Below are 6,998 nucleotides of genomic sequence, written 5' to 3'. Positions count from 1 at the left end.
CAATGTCCCAAAGAATACTGAGGAGTACTGCAGTCATCACCTTGATGCAAGCTGGTCAGCATACAGACTCTAAGCAGTAACTAGTAAATTATGTATTTAAGCCAGGAAAAAATATCCAGAGAAAAACTGGGTAATGGACAGTTTTGCCTGCTTCTCTGCACTGAGCCCTGGTGAGAGTACATGTGGTGAGTGCTAATACTCCTGCTAAGAACTGCTTTTTTGTTTGTTATAGCTTTGTGGGTCCTGTGGACCCAAGCCCTATTGGCTTTCAGAGATATGTGTTTTTGGACCCATCCCTCTGATATGATCTTTAATATGTAGAGCAATAGATGCACAGTTCAAGTTCTTTGCTTCTCAGGGAGAAGCTGGGAGTTTAGGGTTCCCTCCTGATTGTATGGTTCTGTGCCTAGGGTGGAATTTATGGCAAGAATATGTCTCAACCAATCCCACTTATTTTGTTGTAGTTATTTTCTCATTTTCCCTGTGTTGTAGGAGTCACTCAGTTAGTTTCTGGAATTCTCTCAGAGGGAATTGCATTGCCTGAGGTTGTACATTTGGTGTGTCCATGGAAGCAGGGAAGTTCGGGAGCCTCCTGTGTTATCATCTTGGTCCCTCCCTCGAGGTGGTGTTTTTTTAATATGCATTAACTACAATGAATACTTTCTCCTTCTTAAAACTAGCCATTGTCTCATATTTAATATAGTATGAAAAAGGTTGGAGGTCTTTTGTAGTTATATAGAAATAGATTATTTCACCTAACCATGCACTCTTCAGTAGGAATGATTAATCCTTGGCCTTAAACCTGTTACTCACATTTGCTATCTTACTTGGTAGTGAGAGAGATCTCACAAAAAGTGAATTTTTAGTTGATATGCTATAAATACTCCTCACATTTGCATATTCTATTTATATGATTGTAATTCTGGAGTCTCCTAATTCATTAGCCCTAGCCACAAAGGTGATTATGTAGGTCCTGAGATGTTTACAGTAATCATTTGTGATATTCTGTCCCAGCTTATACCAAGTGAAGACTAGGGGGTGATGTTGAAGTCACATCACTCCAAATTCATCTGTTGAAATAATCCCTCATATAATAGTATTTGGAGGTGGGGCATTTTGGAGGTGATGAACCCATGAATGTTGGGATTCATGTCATTAAAAAAGGGACCCCAGAGAGATCTCCCTTCCCTTCAGCCATGTGAGAACACAGTGAGAAGTTGGTGTCTATGAACTAGGAAGAAGCCTCTCATCAGACACCAGATATATGCCTTGATCTCTGACTTCCAAGACTCCAGAACTGTGAAAAACAAGTTTCTATTGTTTATAAGCCATCCAATCTATGCCATTTTTGATACAGCAGCCCAAACTTACTAAGACAATACTTCATAATGTCTCTTTGAGAATTAAATGAGATGGCATATATAAGTATATGGTATATTGTTAATGCTAAGTAAATATTAACTATTGTCATTAAGTCATTTTCTTACTATAGTGGATAAAGTGCAAGCTGGAATTAAGATTGCCAGGAGAAATATCAATAACCTCAGATACACAGATGACACCACTCTTATGGCAGAAATCGAAGAAGAACTAAAGAGCCTCTTGATGAAAGTGAAAGAGGAAAGTGAAAAAGTTGGCTTAAAGCTCAACATTCAGAAAACTAAGATCATGGCATCCAGTCCCATCACTTCATGGCAAATAGATGGGGCAACAATGGAAACAGTGAGGGACTTATTTTGGGGGGCTCCAAAATCACTGCAGATGGTGATAGCAGCCATGAAATTAAAAGATGCTTGGTCCTTGGAAGGAAAGCTATGACCAGCCTAGGCAGCATATTAAAAAGCGGAGACATTACTTTACCAACAAAGGTCCGTCTAGTCAAAGCTATGGTTTTTCCAGTAGTCATGTGTGGATGTGAGAGTTGGACTATAAAGAAAGCTGAGTGCTGCAGAATTGATGCTTTTGAACTGTGGTGTTGGAGAAGACTCTTGAGAGTCCCTTGGACAGCAAGGAGATCCAACCAGTCCATCCTAAGGGAAATCAGTCCTGAATATTCATTGGAAGGACTAATGCTGAAGCTGAAACTCCAATACTTTGGCCACCTGATGCAGAGAACTGACTCATTTGAAAACACCCTGATGTCGGGAAAGATTGAAGGCAGGAGAAGGGGACGACAGAGGATGAGATGGTTGGATGGCATCGCCAATGAGATGGACATGAGTTTGAGTAGGCTCTGGGAGTTGGTGATGGACAAAGAAGCGAGTGCTGTAGTCCATGGGGTCACAAAGAGTTGGACACAACTGAGCAAGTGAACTGAACTGAACCTATTCATTATAGTCAGTTAAGAAAATATAGACAAAGAAACCCTCCTACACTGTTGGTAGGAATGTAAATTGGTGCAATCACTATGGAAAACAGTAGGAAGTTTCTTCAATAAACTTTAAATAGAACTGTCATATGTCTAGGAATCCCACTCCTGGGTCTATATTTGGGGAAAACTCTAATTTTAAAAGATACATGCTCCCCAATATTCATAGCAGCACTATTTAAAATAGCCAAGACATGGAAACAACCTAAGTGTCCATCAACAGATGAACAAGTAAAGATGTATATATACATAATGGAATACTATTATGCCATACAAAAGAATGAAATAATGCAATTTGCAGCAACATGGATGGACCTAGAGATTATCATGCTAAGTGAAGTAAGTAAAAAGAGAAAGGCACATACCATATGATATCACTTATATGTCCAATTTAAGTTGTGACACAAACTTATTCGCGAAACAGATTCACAGATATAGGAAACAAACTTATGGTTACCAAAGGGGAAAGGCAATGTGAGAGGGATAAATGAGGAGTTTGAGATGAGCAGATACAAACTACTATATATAAAATAAATAAACAGAGACTTCTCAGGTGATCCAGTGACTAAGATTCTGTGCTACCAATGCAGGAGGCCCAGGTTCAATCCCTGGTTAGGGAACTAGATCCCACATGCTGCAACTAAGAGTTCATATCCCACAACTAAAAGTTTCCGCATGCCACAACTAAAGATCCTGCATGCACAGACAAATAAATAAATACTAAAAAATAAACTAAGTACTTAAAAAATAGATAAACTGCAAGGTCCTACTGTATTGCATAGAGTACTATATTCAATATTCTATAATGAATTATAATGGAAAAGAATATGAAAAATATATATATTGGCTTGGCCAAAAAGTTCGTTTGGATTTTTCTGTAACATCTTACAGGAAAACTAGAACACCGGGGCTTCCCTGGTGGTCCAGTTGTTAAAGAGTCTGCCTTGCAATTCAACGGACACTGGTTCGATCCCTGGTCTGGGAAGATTCCACATGCCTTGGAGCAACTAAGCCCCTGAGCCACAGCTATTGAGCCTGTGCTTTAGCACCCCTGAGCAGCAACTGTTGAACCCACATGCAGCAATTACTGAAGCCCACAGCTAGAGTCCCCACTCAGAAATAAGATAAGCCACCACAATGAGAAGCCCACATACTGCAATGAGGAGTAGCCTCCTTTCATTGCAACTAGAGAAAGCCACATGCAGCAATGAAGACTCACTACAGCCAAAAAATAAAAATAAATACATAAATCTTTAAAAAAAACCTCCAATGACATTTTTGGTCAACCAAAAGCTCAACGTTTAGAAAACTAAGATCATGGCATCTGGTCCCATCACTTCATGGCCAATAGATGGGGAAACAGTGGAAACAGTGTCAGACTTTATTTTTTTGGGCTCCAAGATCACTGCTGATGGTGACTGCAGCCATGAAATTAAAAGATGCCTACTCCTTGGAAGGAAGGTTATGACCAACCTAGATAGCATTTTTAAAAGCAGAGACATTACTTTGCCAACAAAGGTCCGTCTAGTCAAGGCTATGGTTTTTCCAGTGGTCACGTATGGATGTGAGAGTTGGACGGTGAAGAAAGCTGAGCGCCGAAGAATTGATGCTTTTGAACTGTGGTGTTGGAGAAGACTCTTGAGAGTCCCTTGGACTGTAAGAAGATCCAACCAGTCCATCCTAAAGGAGATCAGTCCTGGGTGTTCATTGGAAGGACTGATGTTGAAGCTGAAACTCCAGTACTTTGGCCACCTCATGCGAAGAGTTGACTCACTGGAAAAGACCCTAATGCTGGGAATGATTGGGGGCAGGAGGACAAGGGGACGACAGAGGATGAGATGTTGGATGGCATCACCAACTCGATGGACATTGGTTTGGGTAAACTCTGGGAGCTGGTGATGGACAGGGAGGCCTGGTGTGCTGCGATTCATGGGGTCGCAAAGAGTCAGACATGACTGAGCGACTAAACTGAACTGAATGTATATCTGAATCACTTTGCTATGTACCAGAAGCTCACACAACATCATAAGTCAACTATACTTCAATAAGAGAAAGAAAATATAGACAAACAAAAGGAAATAAAACTATGTATAATTCCATAATCCAGAGACAAATAGAGATATCTACTCCCAATCATTTTCCCTGTATATAATTTTATTTCACAAAATTTGATTTTATTATATTGTACCTATTGTTAACAGCTTTGCACATCATTACATGATTTTCTAAAATTTAATCAAGACTAGGTGAATAAAATTTCACCATAGAAGTGTACTGTACTGTAGTTTATCATACCAAATCTCTTTTGTTTGATCTTTATGATTATTTCCATTTTTTTTTTTGCTGTTGCAGAGTCCTGCAATAAGCATTATTATGCAAACTTTCCCCCCAAATATCCATGGAAATTTTCTTGGTTCAATCATAAAAGTGTAGTTGCTGAGCTGAATAGTATCTGTTTTTAGGATTTTGGATCCTTAGTGACTAATTGGCCACCAGAAAGTTGTTGAAATTTATATTTTAATCAGCAGAATATGACAGTAGCTTTTGCCCTGTATCAGCATCAACATCAGGCATTACCTTTTAAAAAAACTTTCACTCATTTCCCTAATACTATTTAAGGGACTGTTCTACGCATGAAGGTGCAGTGTACAAAACAGACAAAAATCTCCCTGACCTCATGAAGCTAACACAGACTATGTTAAATGATGTAGTTACCATAGTGGGAAATGAAGCAGAGCAGAAAAACAGTGTCTGGTTTGCGGAAATGGAGGAAGTGTAAATTCATACAGGGAACGAAGGAAGTTCTCACTGAGAGGTGAATTTGGGCTAAGATCTGAAGGTGAGAAAGTATCTAGGATATCTAGGATATTTACAGGGTGAACTTTCCATGCAGAGGGAAGAGCAAGTGCGAAGATCCTGAGGCAGAAGCATTCTTGGCATGTTTAAAAAATACTAGCAGACCAGTATAGCTGGAGTGAAATGCATAAGGAGACTAGAAGGTGATGAGGTCAGAAACGTAACTGAAGCTTAGGTCATGTAGGGAATATTACACCATTATAAGGACTCTGAATGTCACTCTGCATGAGATGGGGAGTCACTGCAGAATTTTAAGCAGAGGAGAGCCATCATCTAACTTACGTTTAAAGGATTACTCTGCCTGCTGTGTTGGCAATAGATTGAAGGATAAAAGTAGTAGGGAGGTTGATTTAGAAAATGAAGGTTGGTAGCTTGCACTAGGGTAGTAGCAGTACAGTGGATGAAGTCCAGAAGTAACTGCAGTGAAAGGACAAGAGATTTGCTGATGAGACAGAGAGGAGGCAAGGTTTTGATTTGAGCAGCTGGAAGGATGGAGTTACCATTCACTGAGATGATGAAGACTGCAAAAGGAACAGGTATGGGTGTAGATTAGGAGCTCAGTTCGGATATGTTACCTTTGAGATGCCTTTTAGATGTCTATGTGGAAGTGTTACATGAAGAGTTGAATACATGAATCTAAAGTCCAGGGGAGAAGTTTGATGTTGAGGGAGCAGTGGTTTAGGGAGGTGAGTAGGTAAGGTTTAAGGAGAATCTGTTTTTAAAATGGAGTGATAGATTATAGTGTTTATTTGTTGATGAAGATGATCCAACAGAGAAGGAAAAACTGATGATTCTGGAGAGGAGAGAATCATTGGAGCAATGTCATCAAGAAGGTAAGAATGAATGAGATCTTCCAGACAAGACGCTTGTCTTTAGATAGCAACCAAAACAATTCATCTGGAGTAACAGGTAGGAAGGCAGAATGGTGAATATGTACATAGGTATGTGGTTAGATGTGGTGGCAGAAATTTGTAGAATTTCTGTTTAATTTGCTTCTGTTTTCTCAGTGAAATAAGTAGTAAAATGGTCAACTGATAATGAAGGGGTTTGGACAGACCCACTGAGATCTATTGAAAATACATCACCCTTGTAGCAGTGTGGGGGATGGGCTGCATGGGGCAATGCCCACCTGGAGAGACCATTGCAGTTATTCTCAGCTGGAGACATGAGGACCTAGTTAGGGAGGTAGTGCTAGACACGGAGAGAATACATACATCCTAGCTATGTTTTGGAGATAGGACATGCAGAACTCACTGATGGATTGGAAGTGGCTGTGAGGGAAATGTGGATACCAAGCATAATTCCATTTTGAAAAGCATTCTAAAAAGCCAATAAATTACAATGGCTTAAGCTACATGGAAATGAAGGCCTAGGAGCTCTTAGTATTTTGAGTCAACTGGAGCACAATATAGATCTTTTCTTTTCTAAAAATCCCTCCTAACATTGTAAAAATCTTCGATTTTAAACATAGTGTGGTTAAAAAAATAGCACGCATAATTTACAGAAGTTGTTGGTAATCACTGGGCTCTGTGAGTGGGTAGTACAGTCTCACTTTGCAGGTGAAGAAATTGGGAGCCAGAAAGGTCAATGAAGCTAGTTACAAATGTTGAGGGGGAGAAGTAAACAAAAACATTAATTTAGAATTATGAAAAGCAATTGTATCTTAAGTTTCAGATACTAACTGCATGCTTATTTTGTTTTGTATAATGCCTAGGATAGAATCCCATGAAAATAGATGGTTAAGAAATGTACTTGACGATGATTCTGCATGATG

This window comes from Giraffa tippelskirchi, chromosome 2 (genome assembly GCF_054371585.1).
Source record: "Giraffa tippelskirchi isolate mGirTip1 chromosome 2, T2T-mGirTip1v1.2.pri, whole genome shotgun sequence".
Classification (NCBI taxonomy): Eukaryota; Metazoa; Chordata; class Mammalia; order Artiodactyla; family Giraffidae; genus Giraffa; species Giraffa tippelskirchi.
Note: the sequence above shows the minus strand (reverse complement) of the source record.